General features: G+C 37.3%; 2 long non-coding RNA genes across 7 annotated transcripts in view; one reads left to right on the top strand and one right to left on the bottom strand.

The window, feature by feature from the left end:
- Positions 1-13225, bottom strand: part of LOC147370846 (uncharacterized) — a 290061-nt gene extending 276836 nt beyond the window's left edge. For 4 of the 6 annotated variants that reach the window (XR_015166192.1, XR_015166193.1, XR_015166195.1 and 1 more), the window contains exon 1: positions 13078-13225. This is a non-coding gene — a long non-coding RNA (uncharacterized LOC147370846). Of the gene's footprint in view, positions 1-3513; positions 3633-13077 lie in introns of all 6 variants that reach the window. The other 2 variants (XR_015166194.1, XR_015166196.1) reach the window with 1 other exon arrangement.
- Positions 13226-13342: 117 nt separating this feature from the next.
- Positions 13343-18002, top strand: LOC147370845 (uncharacterized). Its single transcript, XR_015166191.1, has 3 exons — positions 13343-13417; positions 16085-16176; positions 17198-18002. It is a non-coding gene; the product is annotated as an uncharacterized LOC147370845 (long non-coding RNA).
- The last annotated feature ends 6504 nt before the right edge of the window (positions 18003-24506 follow it).

The raw sequence follows: 24506 nt of genomic DNA, 5'->3' as shown, positions 1-24506 counted from the left end.
AAGTAAATGTGAAATTAATGTTTCAACTAAATTGTTCCTAATATATCAACCACCATGTTGGAATAAATTTACATTTTCAAAACAAGGGTTAAAGAAGACCTGACTGTATTGAGATTGGTTAACTGACTCATACTCTGATTGGGATTGGGAAATAAAAAAATAAGCATAAATCTGCAGAGAGAACTTTTATACTACCAGTAATTCACATTAAATTCTTCAGTATAGGTAAAGTGACAAGTATGTGTAAATTCATTTTCATCTACACCCAATTGATAGTTACTAAAGACTTTCATTCAGAAAGAGCTGTTCAGGAACAACTGGTTTTCATTGGAAATACTTACACCCTAAACCTATATTTGGAGATGAACAATACCTTTTTCACTGAACAAGCTCCCTATAGAAATTTTGTTGATTGATATAATAGGTATTAGAGATAGTGTTCTTTGGTAGAATGTGTGAAATTGCAAGAAATATATAGATACTTCCTTAGTGCATAAATAAGGTAGAAGAATCAAACATGTTAAGTAGGCTAGACTGCAAGACAGTTCGCTAAGTTTAGTAGTCTGATAGATTCTGTGTCCAGAAATTTATAGGCAGATTTTATCACCTTTCTCATACACAAAATTTAGCTAGAATACTGTTGCACGTGTCGTGATGAGGCTTTAAAGAAACTGTCAAAAAGGACTTAAATAGTAGAAACCTGAGGCATCATATAACTGTGTGTTTTCTAGCTATTTGTTTGTTGTATGAGGTAGAATGAATTTGAGACTTGCCTTCATCTTTATTTTGTAGTAAGTTTGTTGAAGAATAATCTAAAATTCCTACAATATGTAACTATGGAAGATTTATTTATATCTATCAAAAATCATCCAATAATTACAAATGATCAAACTGACCTGGTTAAGCTTACAGCAATTATCATGATTCACTTGTTATCTAACTACAGTACTTTTATTCTATATTCATTCACAGACATTTACCTATCTTATTTTTTCATAATTGCTTAATAAATAAATCAAATAATATATAATGCATATATACCATAAATTTATCTGATATATATATGGATATATAGGTCAATTTTTCTACATATATTTATCTATATACAACCTGTATCTTCATAAACAGAAAATTTTATTCATAAGTGTTTTTGCAAAGGTTGTCGTAGCCTTTCTAAACATTTTTGTATCTGCAATATAATTTTATCATTTTAGATATGCTTTGAGAGAGGAATCATTTTCTCTATTTTACACATGAGGAAATCAGGGAAGCACTGGAAGGTCAAAGGTCTTTCTTAATGTAACTTAATTAGCTTAAGGCAGAAACAGAGCTATTCATTGCTCATAGTCTCCTGCCCCATCCACTTAGGGTTCAGCCACAAATAACACTCATGTGTCTCATGCAGTCTTAGAATTTGGGTTCACCCAGTATATTTTATTTCTTGATAGTAAGTTAGGGTTTGTGGAGTTTCAATTTTTGTTTTGGTATTATGTTATGATTTTTGTTTGGTGGAGATCATGATCTATTACAACTACTTAAATGACCGAGAAGAATTAAGACCTGTCCCCAAATGACCAACTCAGATCTGAAATACAGGCAGATGATCCTATCACATAACCACATGATTCATTTTCTAAATCCTCTGGGGACTCTCTTAATGGAACCGTTTTCATATTCTTACCACAATCCTTAGTCATTTAGCTGTGCTGTAGTAAAATGGACAACCGAATTTTCAGCCCTGATTGTGTCTCTCTTACACAGTCACACATTTATTCCCAGGGAATAATCTACCCCCTAAAAGGCTCCAGCTGCTTGTAAAGTGATTTTTCTCACACTGAGTTGTCTGTAAATCCAATACAAATCCCTAAGTTTATGTTAGTGTAAGAATACAAACACCACCTGTAGAACCACATTCCCTTCTTGAAATGTGTAGAAATTAACTGTTGTTAGTAAATCCAAAATTATAACTGTTCAGAGCAGGTAAAATATGAGAGGGGTAAAATGATATTTTTGCAACAGTGCCTTAAGGCTGAATTGAAGACCCACTTGGGGATAAAGTTCTCACTCATTCATGCACATACACAGTAAATCACCCTAGAAGTAAATTACAGCAAAGTGTTATACAATGGTAAAATTATTGATTTACTTTAGCTTTTATCCTGAGTTAGATGTGGAAGATCAATTGTTAATATTGTCTTGATCATTTCTAACGGTGCCCAGAGGCACATGAGCAACGACATGGTGTATAGACAGAAACATAAATAATGGAAAACAAATACAGGAAGATGCTTCTCTTCCTAAATTTATTTTTTCTTTAGAATTCACCCTTTGTCCTCATGGAAGTGCTATGGACTTTCATTTTAACAGCGAAGACATTGTGCTAAATGAGAGCTCTCTTTCAAGAAATACTAAGAATTTTAAAACTGTTTTTTAAAAAATACAACAGTCTGAAAAGTCATCTTTTCCTACACCGTGATTTAAATAAAAACAACAAGATAGCCTACTAAAAGAGTTTCCCAAATGCTATATATTGAATACAGAAATTAGAATTAAATGTACCCACAACCACCTCACTCATGCTCCTTTATCTGTTCCTCTCATTTCTTGTAGTTAACTACTTGTGAAAACCTTAGTGGGTGTATAGTAAAGATTCATTTATTTTGGTTTTATCCATTTCACTATTTATCAATCCATTTTGAATTGCAAATAGACTAGTGTGAGAAAAAAAGGAAAAGTTAGAGATCACAAAACAAATATAAAACCAGAACCCTGAGAAGATGGTCGGGGGGGTGGGGGGGGTCTGTTATTCTATTCTAGAATAGAATATTCTAGAATATTACATATTCTATTCATGCAGTTGACTTGCCCATTTCCTACTTTGGTATCTTTTAAAAATCAACTGGAGACTTTTTGATGGCTAAACTGACTGGTGTGAGATGGTATCTCATTGTAGTTCTGATTTGCATTTCTCTAATAATGAGCAATGTTGATATCTTTCATGTGTTTGTAAGCCGTCTGTATGTCTTCTTTGGAGAAACGTCTGTTTAGGTCTTTTTCCCACTTTTTGATTGGATTGTTTGCTTTTCTGGCATTGACTTGTATGAATTGCTTGTATATTTTGAAATTAATCCTTTGTCAGTTGTTTCATTTGCTATTATTTTCACCCATTCTTAGGTTTGTCTTCTCACTTTACTTATAGTTTCTTTTATTTGCAGGGCAGCAGTGGAGAAACAGACATAGAGAACAGACTTACGGACATAGGGCAGGGGGATGAGAGTGTGAGATGTATGGAGAGAATAATACGGAAACTTACATTACCATTTGTAAAATAGATAGCCAATGGGAACCTGCTGTATGACTCAGGGAACTCAAAAAGGGACTCCATATCAATCTAGAGGGGTAGGATGGGGCAAAAGATGGGAGGGAGGTTCAAGAGGGAGGCAACATATATATAACTACCATCCAAGAAGCAGTGGCTGCGGGGGCGCAGGAGGGCTGAGAGGAGCTACTCACAATTCACAGTCAGGAGGGGTGGCCGTGAGGAGATACCCCTCATCCAAGGTAAGGAGCAGCAGCTGTGCTTCACTGGAGCAGCCGTGAAGAGATACCCTATGTCCAAGGTAAGAGATACCCTATGTTCAAGGTAAGAGAAACCCAAGTAAGATGGTAGGTGTTGCAAGAGGGCATCAGAGGGCAGACACACTGAAACCATAATCACAGAAAACTAGCCAATCTGATCACACGGACCACAGCCTTGTCTAACACAATGAAACTAAGCCATGCCATGTGGGGCCACCCAGGACGGGAGGGTCATGGTGGAGAGGTCTGACAGAATGTGGTCCACTGGAGAAGGGAATGGCAAACCACTTCAGTATTCTTGCCTTGAGAACCCCATGAACAGTATGAAAAGGCAAAACGATAGGATCTGAAAGAGGAACTCCCCGGGTTGGTAGGTGCCCAATATGCTACTGGAGATCAGTGGAGAAATAACTCAAGAAGGAATGAAGAGATGAAGGCAAAGCAAAAACAATACCCAGTTGTGGATGTGACTGGTGATAGAAGCAAGGTCCAATGCTGTAAAGAGCAATATTGCATCAGTTCAGTTCAGTTCAGTCGCTCAGTCACATCTGACTCTTTGAGGCCAAATGAATTGTAGCACGCCAGGCCTCCCTGTCCATCACCAACTCCCAGAATTCACTCAGACTCACGCCCATCGAGTCAGTGATACCATCCAGCCATCTCATCCTCTGTCATCCCCTTCTCCTCCTGCCCCCAATCCCTCCAAACATCAGGGTCTTTTCCAATGAGCCAACTCTTCGCATGAGGTGGCCAAAGTACTGGAGTTTCAGCTTTAGCATCCATCATTCCATCCAAAGAAATCCCAGGGCTGATCTCCTTCAGAATGGACTGGTTGGATCTCTGTGCAGTCTAAGGGACTCTCAAGAGTCTTCCCCAACAACACAGTTCAAAAGCAACAATTCTTTGGCACTCAGCTTTCTTCACAGTCCAACTCTCACATCCATACAAGACCAATGGAAAAACCATAGCCTTGACTAGGCAGACCTTTGTTGGCAACGTAATGTCTCTGCTTTTCAATAGGAATATTGAACCTGGAATGTCAGGTTCATGAATCAAGGCAAAATGGAAGTGGTCAAACAGGAGATGGGAAGAGTGAACATAGACATTATAGGAATCAGCAAACTAAAATGGACTGCAATGGGTGAATTTAACTAGATTACCATTATATCTACTACTGCGGGCAGGAATCCCTTAGAAGAAATGGAGGAGCCATCATGGTCAACAAAAGAGGCTGAAATGCAGTTCTTGGATGCAATCTCAAAAATGACAGAAAGATCTCTGTTCGTTTACAAGGCAAACCATTCAATACCACGGTAATCCAAGCGTATGCCCCAACCAGTAACACTGAAGAACCTGACGTTGAATGGTTCTGTGAACCGACGAGACCCTTTAGAACTAACACCCAAAAAAGATGTCCTTTTCATTATAGGGGACTGGAATGCAAAAGTAGGAAGTCAAGAAACACCTGGAGTAACAGGCAAATTTGGCCTTGGAGTACGGAATGAAGCAGGGCAAAGGCTAATAGAGTTTTCCCAAAAGAACGCACTGGTCATAGCAAACACTCTCTTCCAACAATACAAGAGAAGACTCTACACATGGACATCACCAGATGGTCAACACTGAAATCAGACTGATTATATTCTTTGCAGCCAAAGATGGAGAAACTCCATACAGTCAGCAAAAACAAGACTGGGAGCTTACTGTGGATCAGGTCATGAACTCCTTATTGCCAAATTCAGACTTAAATTGAAGAAAGTAGGGAAAAGCACTAGACCATTCAGGTATGATCTAAATCAAATTCCTTATGATTATACAGTGGAAATGAGAAATAGATTTAAGGGACTAGATCTGATAGACAGAGTGCCTGATGAATTATGGATGGAGGTTCACGACATTGCATAGGAGACAGGGATCAAGACCATCCCCTTGGGAAAGAAATGCAAAAAAGCAAAATGGCTGTGTGAGGAGGCCATACAAATAGCTGTGAAAAGAAGAGAAGCAAAAAGCAAAGGAGAAAAGGAAAGATATAAGCATCTGAATGCTGAGTTCCAAAGAAAAGAAAGGAGAGATAAGAAAGCCTCACTCAGCGATCAGTGCAAGGAAATAGAGGAAAACAACAGAATGGGAAAGACTAGAGATCTCTTCAAGAAAATTAGAGATACCAGGGTAATATTTCATGCAAAGATGGGCTCGATAAAGGACAGAAATGATATGGACCTAACAGAAGCAGAAGATATTAAGAAGAGGTGGCAAGAATGCACAGAAGAACTGTACAAAAAAGATCTTCACGACCCAGATAATCATGGTGGTGTGATCACTCACCTAGAGCCAGTCATCCTGGAATGTGAAGTCAAGTGGGCCTTAGAAAGCATCACTACGAACAAAGCTAGTGGAGGTGATGGAATTCCAGTTGAGCTATTCCAAATCCTGAAAGATGATGCTGTGAAAGTGCTGCACTCAATATGCCAGCAAATTTGGAAAACTCAGCAGTGGCCACAGGACTGGAAAAGGTCAGTTTTCATTCCAATCCCAAAGAAAGGCAATGCCAAAGAATGCTTAAACTATCACACAATTGCACGCTTCTCACACGCTAGTAAGGTAATGCTCAAAGTTGTTCAAGCCAGGCAGGCTTCAGCAATACGTGAACCGTGAACTTCCAGATGTTCAAACTGGTTTTAGGAAAGGCAGAGGAACCAGAAATCAAATCGCTAACATGTGCTGGTTCATGGAAAAAGCAAGAGAGTTCCAGAAAATCATCTATTTCTGCTTTATTGACTATGTCAAAGCCTTTGTATGGATCACAATAAACTGTGGAAAATTCTTCAAAAGATGGAAATACCTGACCTGACCACCTGATCTGCCTCTTGAGAAACCTATATGCAGGTCAGGAAGCAACAGTTAGAACTGGACATGGAACAACAGACTGGTTCCAAATAGGAAAAAGAGTACGTCAAGGCTGTATATTGTCACCCTGCTTATCTAACTTATATGCAGAGTATATCATGAGAAACGGTGGGCTGGAAGAAGCACAAGCTTGAATCAAGATTGCCAGGAGATATATCAATAACCTCAGATATGCAGATGACACCACCCTTATGGCAGAAAGTGAAGAGGAACTAAAAAGTCTCTTGATGAAGTGAAAGAGGAGAGTGAAAAAGTTGGCTTAAAGTTCAACATTCAGAAAACTAAGATCATGGCATCTGGTCCCCTCTCTTCATGGCAAATAGATGGGGAAACAGTGGAAACAGTGTCTGACTTTATTTTTGCAGGCCCTAAAATCACTGCAGATGGTGATTGAAGCCATGAAATTAAAAGATGCTTACTCCTTGGAAGGAAAGCTATGACCAACCTAGACAGCATAGTCAAAAGCAGAGACAGTACTTTGCCAACAAAGGTCCATCTAGTCAAGGCTATGGTTTTTCCAGTGGTCATGTATGGATGTGAGAGTTGGACTGTGAAGAAGGCTGAGCACCAAAGAATTGATGCTTTTGAATTGTGGTGTTGAAGACTCTTGATTTTCCCTTGGACTGCAAGGAGATCCAACAAGTCCATCCTAAAGGAGATCAGTCCTGGGTGTTCATTGGAAGGACTGATGCTGAAGCTGAAACTCCAATACTTTGGCCACCTCATGCGAAGAGCTGACTCATTGGAAAAGACTCTGATGCTGGGAGGGATTGGAGGCAGGAGGAGAAGGGGATGACAGAGGATGAGATGGCTAGATGGCATCACCAACTTGATGGACATGAGTTTGAGTCAACTCCAGGAGTTGGTGATAGACAGGGAGGCCTGGTGTGCTGTGATTCATGGGTTGTAAAGAGTCGGACACGACTGAGTGACTGAAGTGAACTAAACTGAACTGATAGTTGATTCATGTTTATGTTTGATAAAACAACAAAATTCTGTAACGCAATTATCCTTGAATTAAAAATAAATAAATTAAAAAAAAATCAACTGTGATCACTCTGCCTATGTCTAAGTGTGGTATAAAATATTAAGCTGCATTACATTGCTGAAGGGCAATGCCCACAGTAATTAATATATGCATTTATATATTCAAGACAACATATTTATTGAGCATTTACTATTTATCAGTTATTGCTTTCAGATGTTAGGTCAGCAATGAGTAAATTAGACAAGGCCTCTGCCCTCATGGAAATTTTATGCTAGTGGGTATATTAAAATACTGAAACTACATTTTAGACTTTTTAAAAACAAAGGATATACAATCCTAAGGAGTAACTCGTGCTATGAAGATGAAGTGGTGTAAGAACCAAGGGTTAGGAATTGCTGTTTTACTTAGAGTCTTCAGGAGAGGCTCTCTTCGGATGTAGTTTTAGCAGATAGCTAAATGAAATGATGAAGCAAGTCAAAATGACAGATCCATAAAGAGTTATTTAAAGATCTCTTCATTACTCCAAAAATAACATATGGGAAAGTGGTCTACTATCCAACAGCTAGCATTTGATTAGCTCACTAGGATTTGTACTATTCTGATGCTGAGAGTGGGTCTTTTTTTTCTGAAGCCAAAATATATCATTTTTAAAAATTCCTGAAATTAAGCGGAACAATGGGCAGTTCCCACTCTTTATCACTGGAACCAGCTCAATATCTTCCAAATAATTAAAATACAGACAAATCACACTCATCACAGTCACTTACATCCTTCAGGCACTTGTTAGAAGCTAAATGAATCCACATTAAATGAATTAGAGGTATCTGAAAAGTCACTGGTTTGTTACAATCAAGAATATGGATTTTATAGGGTAGCAAGTGGCTTTATACTTATTGAACCTAATTGATTCCATTTATAATGATAGTAAACCAAACCTCTTCTCAATGAAGGAATACTTCTTTAGCTTAATTGGTAATAAAATGACAACTTCATACATTTAAAGGTTATTAAATTAAATTATTCTTTCTAATGAATATATTCATAACAGAAAAAGAGAACCCTGGAAATGTTTATTGCAACATAAATCTGTTAACCTTTGATGTTTAACATTTTATTCCTTGTTATCTTATTACTAAATGGTTTAAATTTTGAACAACTGTAATCCACAAGCACCTTAATATTATTTCAAAATCAGAATGCAAAATTTGTGGTAGCACAATGATTTCCATGGTTACATTGAAATTTGTCATAAACACTGCAAGAAATAATGGTATTAAAAGACAATTGGACCCAAATGTAAAATTCTTCAGTAATTAGAAACAACAATCAAGAAAACTAAAGCAAACTGTGGAAAAAGCAAAAAGCCTTCTGTAGAAGCAAACCTATCTTGTATAATTTTATTTTGGCTTTATTCTGGTTTAAATACTTTATAGAAAATAAATTTGTACTAGTTCATGGCATCACAAACCTTAGGCCATGTTTCTTTAATACACACTATCTTAATTTTAAGAATAGGGAGTCTGAAGAACAGTGAATAAACAGACGACACCAATGGGAACTGGATAAAACAAGATCACTTAGAAGTAGAATGCTTGTCCACCAGAGATAAGTAAATTATTCTTTAAAGAGATAAGAAAATTGAATAATTCAAAGTTAATTATACTTGGGAATCTACTGCTAAGGAACATTTAATTCTATTCTATGGAATATTTTGATACTTTTATATTTTTCAATTAAATATAAACCTTGATTGGAAAATTCATTATTTCACAAAATATTTGCCTTAAAGTATGTTACCAATTTGCTCTTTCCTAATTATTGCTATTGATTTTAAGTTTCAGAGATTTTTCTTGGGTCCAGATATTTCTCAGCCAACATTTTGTCTTTATTTTTTTAGATGACATTTATATGAACCTATTACTATCTATGGCAATAGTTCTGTCAATTACAACTGTTTTGTGGAGGGTGGGAGTAAGACATAACTTTTGGGTATTTTATAGGTAATGTAATTAGTTTATTTTTTTTTTTTTAGAGGTTTCCAGGCTTGTGAATTCAAAAGTTTAGCATAATTGTTTTGAATTAAATCACCAGTATCAAAGGTTTCCAATGTTAATATCTTTCTGTCAATCAAGAAAGTTAAAGTTTTGTAATTAGTTTAATAATTTTAGAATGATCCAGTTTTCACCTCATGTTTATGTTATGACCTTAAGAAAATCAGAAGATTGCCAATTTTATCTTTACTTCCTAATGGATATTAGGTAGCCTAGTTTTAAACCAGAATTTGTCACACAAGTGAAATGACTAATGGGATGAAATGGACATTAAGAGAAACATGACATCTAAGAGGCATAGTTTACGAATGCAATTTATAACCAACTTCAAAACCACAAAGTATGTTCCTCTCACATATGTAAGGGATGTACCTGATGTACAACTGTAGATGTCAAAATGACTGAAGTTCTTCAAAATTAGCCTGCCATTGTTCTAATCTTCCACATCTTACAACCTTGCTATTCACAGTGTAGTTCAAGAACCAGCAGCAAAGAAAGACACATTACCTGGGAACTGGCTCCACTTGAAGAAGCTCAGTTCCCACTCAAGACTTTGATTTGGAATCCACATATTCACAGATCTCGAGGTGATTTTCAGGTATATTAAATTTTGAAAAGCACTAGACTTTCTTAGAATCTTTATTAGAAATAAGCAACATATATTGCTTACAGAGCCTATTCCCATGATCACTTTCTCTATATTAAATGGGTCAAATAACAGAAACAAACGTTGCAAAGTCTATAAGTTGTCTGACTCTCTTAGCTACCAGTACTTTAGGGCACTGAGTTTGCAAAAGTATTTCTGTAACAGCCACTAGGTCTGTTGCCTCTGACAGCATTCTGATGCCTATGATGATGGCATCAACAGATAGAATTATATGGGTAAGACATCTAGGCATTCTGAAGAGAAAAGAACCCAAAATTTGGTAAATATATTGGATTATTTAAGCTTTTTTAAAGTAACTACATTAAATATAAACTTGTGCTATAATAAAAGCATAGTTAATACTAATATATTTGCATAATTTTGAAATATTGATAATTATAAATTTATCTAATACTTATCATGCACAGACAGTTGTAAGCACTTTTACATATATTAGTCAATTAATTCATACAGGTATCTGATGGTGCAGATATCATAATTTTTTTTTATAATAAAAGAATGAAAGCTAAGAAAAATTAAGTGGCTTTTCCAAAGTGACACAAGTAGAAAGTAATGGATAAGGATTCAAACCAGTAACTTACCTCTAAGTCAGCACAATGTGAAATTTAAATAATTTTAAAATTTTAGAAAAGTCATGTAACATGAAATTTCAATTTTACCTCATTCTGTAAATTAACTTTTGTGTGAGTTGCTCATTTGTATTCAGGAAGGTTTTCTTTGTTTGTTTTTTTTCACTTTACAATATTGTATTGGTTTTGCCATATATCAAAATGAATCCACCACAGGTATACATGTGTTCCCCATCCTGAACCCTCCTCCCTCTTCCCTCCCCATACCATCCCTCTGGGTTGTCCCAGTGCACCAGCCCCAAGCATCCAGTATCGTGCATCGAACCTGGACTGGCGACTCGTTTCATATATGATATTATACGTGTTTCAATGCCATTCTCCCAAATCATCCCACCCTCTCCCTCTCCCACAGAGTCCAAAAGACTGTTCTGTACATCAGTGTCTCTTTTGCTGTCTCATATACAGGGTTATTGTTATAAACTCAAAATGGATTAAAGACCTAAACATAAGACCAGAAACTATAAAATTCCTAGAGGAGAACATAGGCAAAACACTCTCCGACATACATCACAGCAGGAACCTCTATGACCCACCTCTCAGGAAGGTTTTAAAGGACAGGAGAAGTCCTTGGTCCAGACATAGAAAGAAGCTAGGAGGGAGGAGGGTTCAGGATGGGGAGCACGTGTATACCTGTGGCGGATTCATTTTGATATTTAGCAAAACTAATACAATTATGTAAAGTTTAAAAATAAAATAAAATTAAAAAAAAAAAAGAAGCTACCAAGATCAACTTGTGTGGAATGATACAGGTAAACTGAAGATAAAAAACATTAGCTCAGTCACAACTGGATGGAGTTGAGGTCAGAGGATGGGAGAAGGAAACCCAGGATGAAAGGTGTAGGGTTTGTGAAGTCTTGTGGCTCAAGAGCTCAAGTTATGAATTTCAGACATTTAGTATTTACTGTTTTCCTTTTTTTGTAAGCCCCAGAGCTCAGTAGGGAAACAGTGGCTCCATAGTGGAGGGAGGGGAGGCACCCTGAGATTTAAAGTTAATTAACTTAATCATTCTAAGTATTTTCTTTGGAATAAAAGATATTTGGCTGTCAGTGGTGGCTCAATTTTAGCTCAGTCTTGAAACTAAAGGACAGTAGCAATATGAAAAGTTCTTAGATCAAGTCTCAACTTTACAGAATATCACTTTCTATGTAAAATTCTACAAAAATTTACATTTGCTTCCTTCACACTCCAGTTCTCATCCAAGAGCTACTCACTACTAACCAGTGAGTCTAAACATTCCTTCCCTCTTCCTGACCATTTTTTAAGAGGAGTTGATAGCCAGCTTCCAGAATTCTTCCATTGCCTAATACTTCACTTTATTAGAAAACATTAAGAATCAAGAAATTAACATTTATTAAATCCTCACTATTAATATATGCCCAGTGCCAGATTAAGTCCTTTACATTCACGATTTGCAGCAATCATTGAACATTATCCCGGTCTTACAGATGGCTAAATCAACTCTTAGAGTAATGTCTTGGTGATGGTGATTTAGTTGTTTAGTCAGACTCTTGCGACCCCCGGACTGTAGCCTGCCAGTCTCCTCTGTCTATGGGATTCTCTAGGCAAGAATACTGGAGTGGGTTGCCATTTCCTTCTCCAGGGGCTCTTCCCAACAAAGGAATCAAATCTGGGTCTCCTGCATTGCAGGCATAAGTAAGGTTAATGTCTTACCTCACTTCAAAGAAGAAAGGAGTAAAATCAAGAAATAAACTGAAGTCTGACTCCAAAGCTCCATACTATGCTACTTCCATACAACCATATGAAATTCTCTCTTTTTCTGTTAGAGGAAGACACCATCTTATGCCAGTCACTTTCCTTACCATCAATCCATTACCCACATAGCATTTTACACTTCAGAATACTAAATTTTATCCCTCAAACAAGTAACTCCACACACGGATCTTCAAGGAATTGCTTTTTATAATCCCTGAAAATTACAAAACATTTTTGGATTTCCACTTTCAAATAAAGTAGCAGGGAACCAATTTACCCTACAAGCTGGAACAGTCAAAAGGAAACAAACACAATATATAAAATAGTAGTATTTAAGGAGTGAACATAAGTAATCAAAAGACAATGATCCTCAAAAGATGTAAGATGTGTTAGCTTCCTTTTGTAATAAATTACTGAAATTTTAATGGCTTAAAAGACTTAAAAGCTCTCTTGAAATTCTGGAGGTCAGTTTCACTGAACTGAAGTAAAGATACCAGCAGGGCTAATTCTCCCTGGAAGTTCTGAGTAGAGAATTGATTTTCTCACCGTTTTTAGCTTCTAGGTTCCTCTGAGCTCATCTGCCTGTGCCCTCAACTGCACCTTCAAAGTACAACACTCCCTTCTCTACTTCCAGCATCGCATCACCTCCTCCTCTGGCTCTGAAGGTTCTTTCATTCCTCCTCTAAAGAGCATAGTGATTACATTGGGCCCACCTGGATAGCAGGTCAAGCGCCCCACCACAAGACTAACTCTTAAATTAATTACACCTGCAAAGTTTCTTTTTCTATATAAGGTAACATTCAAAAATTCTGGAGGGCAGGAGGTAGACATCTTGGGGTGGGGAGGGAGGGGGCTTTAATTCAGCCTACCACAGGAAACTAATAAGGTAAGCTCTATGATTGTCCAAGGCATTTATTTAAAGTCTAAAAGGAGGAGGACAAGAGGTAGGCTTACAGTCCTCTTGAATTAAAGGATAGAGCTCTGAGTTCATAAAGACCAAGGAGCTAGAATTACAAAACAAACTCAGAAGTCAGGGTTTTATCTTGCTGTGGATTTTTGTTTGTTTTATGGGGAGGGTGAGTTGGAAAGAGATAGATATAGAACTATACTGTCTTCAGACTTACGTGCTGGTTGAGAAGTAGTATATCACTTAACGGCAGACTATGATGCTAAAAATATATACTAGAAATCCTGAAACAATCACTTAAATAAGTACAACAAAGTTATGCTAACATTTGATTTTTTTAAAAAATAACATTTTCACTAGTATCAAAAAACAATGAAATATGTGGGTCTAAAACTGACTAAAGATGTGCAAAACTGATAAAATGAAAATGAGAAAGTGCTATAGAGATAAAGACTCAAATGAAAGGTGAAATTTAGTTCAGAAGAGTTACTATTGTTCAGATATCAATTTTCCCCAATGATCTACAGATCTGATATAATCCAATCAAAACCACTGCTAGTTTTGTTTTAATAAAAACTGCCAAACTAATTCTAATATTCATATCAAAATAGAAAGAGCCAAGAATAGCTAAAAGAACTAAGAGAAAAATGTGAAGAACTTTATGTGCTTTCAATACTTAATTTAACTACAGTATTTAAGAAGCTGAGTCTGAGTATTAAGATAGATTAAAAAAAAGAATAGAGCTCAAAAATAGACCCATATTTATATGGACAACTGATTTTTGGCAAAGCTACAAAAGATAATTTAGTGGAAAAGAATAGTTTTTCTACATATTGGTGCTGGAACAATTTTAAATTGGATATCCACATACAAATCAAATCAAATCAGAGCTTTGATTCATATCTCATACCACATATAGAACTTAACTCACAATGGATCAAATGGATCATAGACCTAAATGTAAAACCTCAAACAACAAAGTTTCTACAAAACATATAAGAAAATCTTTGTGAACTGGAATTAGGCAGAAATGTTTAGACACGATGCATAAAATTATTGAGGACAATAAAAATATTTACCTACTACCTTACAATTCTGTAAACATCAGGAGAAACTTCAAGGGTGGGCCAAAAACCTCAGTACAAGCCAAGAGTGCAATTTGGTAGTATTTTCAAAACAAACGGGAAAAGTAGCTTCTTATAAGTAAAACCCCTACACTGTTGTCCAATGTGATTTTATGCCCTTTGTCTCAAATCTATACCTCCTATTTATACTGATTGATTTATAGGACTAAACCCAGAGTTGGACACGACTGAAGCAACTTAGCAGCAGCAGATATGGAATAGTAGATATGGAATCAAGTATGTTCTGATTGTGTTGTGAATGATCATTTATACAGCTTTAAACTAGAAAACTGGACTAACTCTTCAAGGAAATATATGATTTGTGTAGAATACAAAAACAAAAAACATGATTAAAAGAGAATATGTAAGCCTTCAAGTACTTGAGTGTAATTCTCCATAATTCAATTTTCAATTACTATGAGGAAACAAAAAACAAACATTTCAAATAACAGATAAGGTTCTGCAGAGCTGCAATGGTCTCAACAGATACGTAAAGTTGGAAAAAAAAGTCTCTAATCTTTTAATCCACTGAGAATCTGGCTGTTTGTTACTACAGCATAATCTAGCTCATCCTGACTGATGGTGGTGAGGAACAAAGAAAAAAAGACAACTCTGAATGAAGTCTTAGCCTTAGTACAAAGTGGCTAAAGGGAGTGAGGAAAGTGTTCTCTTTGATCTGAGACCTTGTTACATGAGTCTGTTCATTTTTTGAAATGTACTGATCTCTATACTTATAATTTAATATATCTATGTACAGATACATACATACACATAAAATTTACAATTCTAAAAGTTTTTTGTTTTGTTGTTGTTATTTAGTGGTAGGTAGAACAGTTTGAACTCATTTATAATTTTGTGGAAGTTGGATAAGTTCACTAAAGAAACAGTCCTGATGGGAGTAGAAGGCATTCTACTATGTGAAAGACAAAACTATATGGAGACAGAACAAACGGACACTGAGAAGCTAGTGAGAATGGGATTATGGCAAATGGTTTTGTTCTAATCAAAAGGGAGACTCTTTTGGTGGAAAAGGAGAGGATTTTGTGAATCCTAGAGAGCATACTGACAACAGAAGCTGTTAAATGTAACATAACAGAGAGGAATAGGAGAAGGCAATGGCACCGCACTCCAGTACTCTTGCCTGGAAAATCACATGGATGGAGGAGCCTGGTAGGCTGCAGTCCATGGGGTCGATAAGAGTCGGACACGACTGAGCAACTTCACTTTCACTTTCCACTTTCATGCATTGGAGAAGGGAATGGCAACCCACTCCAGTGTTCTTGCCTGGAGAATCCCAGGGACAGGGAGGCCTGGTGGGCTGCCGTCTATGGGATTGCAGAGTCGGACATGACTGAAGCGACTTAGCAGCAGCAGCAGCAGCAGCAGCAACAGAGAGGAATGAATGCATTTTGTTTCAAGATGTTAGACCTTAAGCAGCATTTAGATAGTCCTGAAGCACACAGTGAAGGAAAAGTGAGTCACAGAGTAGATTTCTACAAATAGTGCTCTCTCTTTATTGCAGACAGTTGGGCTATGCACATACATCCAAAACCAGAATCCTGAAGATAGGCATAATCCTGCGCCAGGAAAAGGACCAGGTGGCGTAGACTTAAGGTTCATTTTATTTTTTTCATTTTCAAATAATAAACCTAACACCAAGTCTTTACTCTTTAAGTGCAGTTTTCTGAATAACCTTAATGATATGTTTTCTAAAGTTTTATAGATTTTGCTTTTGCCAAAACTTCCATTTCATATAATGAATTAATAATATCTGCTGCTCTTAGTGGATTCTGAATAAAATGTCTAAATGACCTAAAGTTACCACATTTTTTTGTTGTTGTTGTTTTTCAAGTCTTTTTGAGAAACATGCTCTTCTTTTTTTGTTGTTGGTTTTTTTGTTGGGTTTGTTTTGTTTTTTTTTTTTAATTTTATTTTATTTTTAAACTTTACATAATTGTATTAATTTTGCCAAATATCAAAATGAATCCACCACAGGTATACATGTGTTCCCCATCCTGAACCCTCCTCCCTCTTCCCTCCCCATACCATCCCTCTGGGTCGTCCCAGTGCACCAGCCCCAAGCATCCAGTATCGTGCATCGAACCTGGACTGGCATCTCGTTTCATACATGATATTTTACATGTTTCAATGCTATTATCCCAAATCTTCCCACCCTCTCCCTCTCCCACAGAGTCCATAAGACTGTTCTATACATCAGTGTCTCTTTTGCTGTCTCATACATAGGGTTATTGTTACCATCTTTCTAAATTCCATATATATGCGTTAGTATACTGTATTGGTGTTTTTCCTTCTGGCTTACTTCACTCTGTATAATAGGCTCCAGTTTCATCCACCTCATTAGAACTGATTCAAATGTATTCTTTTTAATGGCTGAGTAATACTCCATTGTGTATATGTACCACAGCTTTCTTATCCATTCATCTGCTGATGGACATCTTTTTAAGTTCAGTAATTTTGAAAATCAAACTCTTGATCATCAAAAACTAAACAAATATAGTTGTAGGAGAGTAAGACACACAAGCCTTGCAAGTTCATAATTAATCTGCACATTAAAAATTATACCCATAATAACTGATTGTTTTATTATGAGTTGATCTATATTATTCTGTCCTAGACAAAGTAAAATATGGAAATAGTGCCTGCATGGCTTACCAGAATTGGACAATGAAGCCAAATCATAAAATGTCTGAGCAGGCAGAAGCCACCAGAAAATCTCAGAGACAAACAATAAGTAGGGCATAGCTCAACAGGTACTGGGCACCAAAAAGAAGAAAAGGAAGTACAAATCTTCAGAGGCAAAGACTAATAACATGAGACATTATTGGCCTGAAGATAAGAGGAGCAGTGAACAAGAGAGAAGCCAAGTTACACAGAGGAAAGAAACCAGGACAGCACTTGGGAATGACTTGAAATCCAACCACAGATTAGAAATTTGGAGTTGTTAAACCATCCTTTACATAGAAAGGGGTGACTCCAGAAACAGGAGGCAACACAGGAAGTCCTACAGATGGAAATCAAGTGATGTCAACTGTTAGAGAAAATCTGCCGTAGCTGAGAATCACAATGGGACTGATAGCTGATTGATTATTTATGAAATCACTTGTCCTCATTTGAACACATAGGCAATATCAAAATAGAGTTGTTGATCCTTGAAAGACTGTAAGACTTGCATCTACTCTCTTGTTCTCGGGGCTATTTAAAAGCATTCTGATGGCCTGCAAGGGCAGTGAGCCTCAAACTTTAATGTGCCTATGAATCACCTGAGAATCTTGGTAAAAGCCAGGTGCTGATTCAGTAGGTTTGGATGTAATCTAAGGTCTCTATTTCTAAGATGCTCCCATAAATTTCCCTTGGTGCTAGTGCTTGACCTACCTTAGAGTAACAAGGTGCTAGAAAACCTTGAGGACTTTACAGCAAAACTGAACAAAACAAAGCAAACAAGCCTGAAAACTGAAGCACAGATATGGGGGAAAAAAAATCTAACAATAAATGCTTGGTTCTTTTTCCTCTGATTTTTCAAGATATTAGCTTTAAGTTGAAATAAGAGGTATCTAACCCAAGACATTTTAACCCTCTCTTGTGGTTGTGTTATTAAGAATTTTGTCAACCAGAGGTATCTCCCAATGAGTCAGCAAAAGGGAATCTGAGGATGTAGTCTAAGAAGCATCCATCTGTTAGACAAGTATAGTACCATGGTTAATGAGCACAGTCTTGGTCTATGCAGTCCTTGCTCCAGTGTTCAATTTAGCTCCCATCATCAGTATGACTCTGGGAAAACTATTTACTTTCTAAGACTTGTGACCCTCATGGAAAAAAAGCAGGTATTTGTTTCAAAACAGATTGTAAATTAGATAATATCGGGTATGTAAAGTTGCTGCCATAATAAATGACAGCAATTTTGTTTTTCATATCTGCTAGCAATTGCTGAGCTTATCTTTATACACAGGAAAGACATGTTTTTACCTTGAAGGAAAGCCACATTTTTGACTAAGGTCTTCAATTTTATGTGAATACTTTCATCCCAATAAGTCAGTTTCTCCATGACTTGGAAAGATAAAATAAAATCAGAAAATTCAGAGTGACCTCCACAACCACACAAAATCCATGCAATGCCAAGAAAATCAGAGGGGTTCTTTCATTCAAGAATTTTAATGTTTATCTCCACATTGATCAACTACTTATCAAAACAAATTCTGTTTACACCATCAGATTAAACTCTTAACCATAGCTGTTGTCTTATCAATGTTAAGTAATTAATTATTACATCTATTTCTTGGGCACTAGCTATGATAATGGTATTATATCTAACCCTAAGACTTTCAAGACATCGTATTTCAGAGTCTCAAAATGTCTGTCATCCTGAGAAAATTCCTTTGGATTTAGTGAATAAAATGAATGCAAATATATTTGACTAATAGATTTAATTCCTGTCAAATGTATAAAACTAATATATAATACCTAGCTCAAAACAATGGTAAATATTCAAAGTTATTTCAGAAACATCTAGAAAGATGGATAATAGCTTGTTCATTTTATAATTAGTTCTGAGGCTGCTATGAAAGTCTTTAGTCATTAAATATCTGAAATTTTCTTTAACATAATTGATATACGTGCATATGTAATACTTCTGATTGTAATCGATTCTATAAATAATGCATGCCATTTACAGTACATATCATTTTGATTTGTTTTCAATATTTATCTTAATATATATAGTTTTTATTTCTGTATCTGACTTCTGAAAGCCATAGATTAAATATTCAAAGAATTTGTTTGCTATTTAAACACTACTTGATTCCTATTTAAATATCAGTCCTCAAAGTAGTCAAACTAGAGTTATCATTAATCATCAAAAATACATTAAAACTAACTTTAACTAAGCCTCCTTGTTTTTAACATTATTTCACTCTTAAGAAGCAGATGAATCTATCTTGCAAAAATGTAAGCAGTTTGCTCATTCTAAAGGACCACATAATGTAAATTCTCATTTTGCATTTTTATTTTATTTTGGAGTTGTCTTTTGTTTCTTTCTGTTTACTCAATTTCCTTACCATTAGCTTTAAATCACTCTTACTAGTATGGGCTTGATAAAGGACAGAAATGGTATGGGCCTAACAGAAGCAGAAGATATTAAGAAGAGGTGGCAAGAATACACAGAACTGTGCAAAAAAGATCTTCACAACCCAGATAATGACGATGGTGTGATCACTGACCTAGAGCCAGACATCCTGGAATGTGAAGTCAAGTGGGCCTTAGAAAGCATCACTACGAACAAAGCTAGTGGAGGTGATGGAATTCCAGTTGAGCTATTCCAAATCCTGAAAGATGATGCTGTGAAAGTGCTGTACTCAATATGCCAGCAAATTTGGAAAACTCAGCAGTGGCCACAGGAGTGGAAAAGGTCAGTTTTCATTCCAATCCCAAATAAAGGCAATGCCAAAGAATGCTCAGACTACCGCACAATTGCACTCATCTCACATGCTAATAAAGTAATGCTCAAAATTCTCCAAGCCAGGCTTCAGCAATACATGAACCGTGAACTTCCTGATGTTCAAGCTGGCTTTAGAAAAGGCAGAGGAACCAGAAATCAAATTGTCAACATCTGCTGCATCATGGAAAAAGCAAGAGAGTTCCAGCAAAACATCTATTTCTGCTTTCTTGACTATGCCAAAGCCTTTGACTGTGTGGATCACAATAAACTGTGGAAAATTCTTCAAGAGATGGGAATACCAGACCACCTGACCTGCCTCTTGAGAAACCTGTATACAGGTCAGGAAGCAACAGTTAGAACTGGACATGGAACAACAGACTGGTTCCAAATAGGAAAAGGAGTATGTCAAGGCTGTATATTGTCACTCTGCTTATTTAACTTCTATGCAGAGTACATCATGAGAAACGCTTCGCTGGAAGAAGCACAAGCTGGAATCAAGATTGCTGGGAGAAATATCAATAACCTCAGATATGCAGATAACACAACCCTTATGGCAGAAAGTGAAGAGGAACTCAAAAGCCTCTTGATGAAAGTGAAAGTGGAGAGTGAAAAAGTTGGCTTAAAGCTCAACATTTAGAAAACAAAGATCATGGCACCCGGTCCCATCACTTCATGGGAAATAGATGGGGAAACAGTGGAAACAGTGTCAGACTTTATTTTTTGAGGCTCCAAAATCACAGCAGATGGTGACTGCAGCCATGAAATGAAAAGATGCTTACTCCTTGGAAGGAAAGTTATGACCAAGCTAGATAGCATATTGAAAAGCAGAGACATTACTTTGCCAACAAAGGTTTGTCTAGTCAAGGCTATGGTCTTTCCTGTGGTCATGTATGGATGTGAGAGTTGGACTGTGAAGAAGGCTGAGCACTGAAGAATTGATGCTTTTGAACTGTGGTGTTGCAGAAGACTCTTGAGAGTCCCTTGGACTGCAAGGAGATCCATCCAGTCCATTCTGAAGGAGATCAGCCCTGGGATTTCTTTGGAAGGAATGATGCTAAAGCTGAAACTCCAGTACTTTGGCCACCTCATGCGAAGAGCTGACTCATTGGAAAAGACCCTGATGCTGGGAGGGATTGGGGGCAGGAGGAGAAGGGGATGACAGAGGATGAGATGGCTGGATGGCATCAGTGACTCGATGGACGTGAGTCTGAGTGAACTCTGGGAGTTGGTGATGGACAGGGAGGCCTGGCATGCTGTGATTCATGGGGTTGCAGAGTCGGACACGACTGAGTGACTGAACTGAACTGATCATAACAACTCAGAGTTCAAGAAAAAAAAAAAAAAAAACCTCTTATGTAACTAAGACAAAGCAATGTAGGAAAAAAAACCTTTGTCCCTTTTCTCCACCTTGAGAGCCCTGGACCTCTTTTTCCCCCTCAAGGGCCCTTGACTCCTTATCAAACTACCTAAGAATTAACTCTCTCAAGTCCAAAGATGGGGTTCCCTTTCTAATTACTGTGGGTTAAGGAAGTCTCTCTAAAAAAAAAGTGATATGCAAAACCAGTTCTTAAAGATGGTTGGAACCAAAGTGGAAGAATTAAAAAAAAAAAAAGCATTCTAGGCAAAAAGTAACATGGAAGCCAAGGTTCAGAGGTGGAAAAGAACATAGTAGTCTCAGGGAATGCTGAGTCATTCTTGACAGCCAGGTGATCTTTCTTATATTAAGCTGAAGATTTAAGGATAAGTTTAGAGAATGAGAATTCCTATAATCTTGGAGAGGTAAGCATTAGGAAATGAAGTGAAAGTCTCTCAGTCATGTCCAACTCTTTGAAACCCCAGGGACTATAGCCTGCCAGGCTCCTCTGTACATGGAATTCTTCAGGCAAGAATACTGGAGTGGGTAGCCATTCCCTTCTCCAGGGGAAGGATTCAGTTCTATTCACTTCAGTTGCTCAGTTGTGTCCAACTCTTTGCAACTCCATGGACTGCAGCATGCCAGGCCTCCCTGTTCATCACCAACTCCCAGAGTTTACACAAACTCCTGTCCATAGAGTTGGTGATGCCTTCCAACCATCTCATCCTCTGTCATCCCCTTCTCCTCCTGCCTTCAATCTTTCCCAGCATCAGGGTCTTCTCAAATGAGTCAGATCTTTGCATCAGGTGTCCAAAGTATTGGAGCCTCAGCTTCAACATCCTTCCAACGAACACCCAGGACTGATCTTTAGGATAAAATGGTTGGATCTCCATGCAGTCCTAGGGACTCTCAAGAGTCTTCTCCAACACCACAGCTTAAGAGCTCAATTCTTCGGCTCAGCTTTCTTTATAGTCCAACTCTCACATCCATACACGACTACTGGAAAAACCATTGCCTTGACAAGATGGACCTTTGTTGGCAAAGTAATGTCTCTGCTTTTTAATATGCTGTCTAGGTTGGTCACAACTTTCCTTCCAAGGAGTAAGCGTCTTTTAATTTCATGGCGGCAATCACCATCTGCAGTGATTTTGGAGCCCCCAAAATAAAGTCAGCCACTGTTTCCACTGTTTCCCCAACTATCTGCGATGAGGTGATGGGACCAGATGCCATTATCTTAGTTTTCTGAATGTTGAGTTTTAAGCCAACTTTTACACTCTCCTCTTTCACTTTCATCAAGAGGCTTTTTAGTTCTTCTTCACTTTCTGCCATAATGGTGGTGTCATCTACATATCTGAGGTTATTGATATTTCTCCTGGCAATCTTGATTCTAGCTTTTTTCCTTAGGAAGGATCTTATTAAATGAGTTAATGTATATAAAACTCCTAGGATAATAAATCTGATTTAAAGAAAATATTTACTAGATATTGGCTATCGTTATGTATGAGAAGATCCCCTGGAAGAGGGCATGGCAACCCACTCTAGATTTCCTGCCTAGAGAATCCCCAAGGACAGAGGAGACTGGCAGGCTATATTCCATGAAGTTTCACAGAATCGTACACAACTGAACAACTAAGCACAGCACACATCATTATGCATAGTAGTACTGCTTTACAAAATTATCATTTTGATCACCTACTGTTATGGGCTACATGGCTATGTCTTCCACTCCCTGAATTCATATATTGAAATCATAAACCCTCCACCCCCATGTGATAGTATTAAGAGGTAGGGCCTTTGGAAGTGATTAAGTCATGAATTGAATTCAGTTCAGTTGCTCAGTCACGTCTGACTCTTTGTGAACCACGGACTGTAGCATGCCAGGCTTTCCTGTCCGTGACCAACTCCCAGAGTTTACTCAAACTCATGTCCACTGAGTAGGTGATGCCATCCAACCATCTCATCTTCTGTCGTCCCCTTCTCCTCCCACCTTTAATCTTTCCCAGCACCAGGGTCTTTTCAAATGAGTCAGCTCTTCACATCAGGTAGCCAAAGTATTGGAGTTTCACCTTCAACATCAGTCCTTCCAATGAATATTCAGGACTGATTTCCTTTATGATGGACTGGTTGGATCTCCTTGCTGTCCAAGGGACTCTCAAGAGTCTTCTCCAACACCACAGTTCAAAAGCATCAATTCTTCAACACTCAGCTTTCTTTATAGTCCAACTCTCACATCCATACATGACTACTGGAAAAACCATAGCCTTGACTAGATGGACCTATTTTGACAAAGTCATGTCTCTGCTTTTTAATATGCTGTCTCAGTTGGTCATAACTTTTCTTCCAAGGAGTAAGCATCTTTTCATTTCATGGCTGCAGTCACCATCTGGAGTGATTTTGGAGCCCCCAAAAATAAAGTCTGCCACTGTTTCCCCATCTATTTTCCATGAGATGAATTAGTGCCCTTATAAAAGAAACCCCAAGAGCTCCCTAATCCCTTCTGCCATGTGAGGACACAGAGTGAAGATGACTGTCTATGAGCCAGGACACAGGCCCACACCAGACACTAAATCTGCTGACACCTTAATTTTGGACTTCTCAGCCTGCAGAACTATGAGAAATACCAGCTACCTGGTGTATGATATTTTGTCATAGCAGCTCAGACATACTTAGTCATCTACCTATTAAAAGAAACTGAATAGAAGAGGGATGAGATAAATTGGTAACCTACACTTGGAGATATGTTAGTAAGACAGGCATTATGCAATCATTTATCAAAATTAACTTATGGAGATGAACAAATACAAAGTTGGTGTGGCCTTATTAATTAGGAAGAGATGATAATGTGGCCTTTTTGAAGCCAGCTTCCTATTACCTTAGGACCAATTAGGTACAATTATTGTTGATGAGTTTATTTTCTCTATGTGTTTAAAAAAAAATACAACTACAGTTATTTCATGAGTGAAATTGAGTTCAAAAGAGGTGATTTAGTTTGATATTGCAACAACCAGGTGTTTAATTCAGTCATACCTCATTATAAAATGTTTCCCCATCACAAGAATCCAGCTTTACTGCAGGTTGAATCACGTTTCCCCTTAGGTATTTTTGTTCTGTTGCTCTTTCTCACTGTTGTTTTACCAG

This window comes from Bos grunniens, chromosome 6 (assembly GCF_055505025.1).
Source record: "Bos grunniens cultivar Pamir isolate PY7600 chromosome 6, Bosgru_T2T1.0, whole genome shotgun sequence".
NCBI classification, from domain to species: Eukaryota; Metazoa; Chordata; class Mammalia; order Artiodactyla; family Bovidae; genus Bos; species Bos grunniens.
This window is presented reverse-complemented; position numbering and strand designations above follow the sequence as displayed.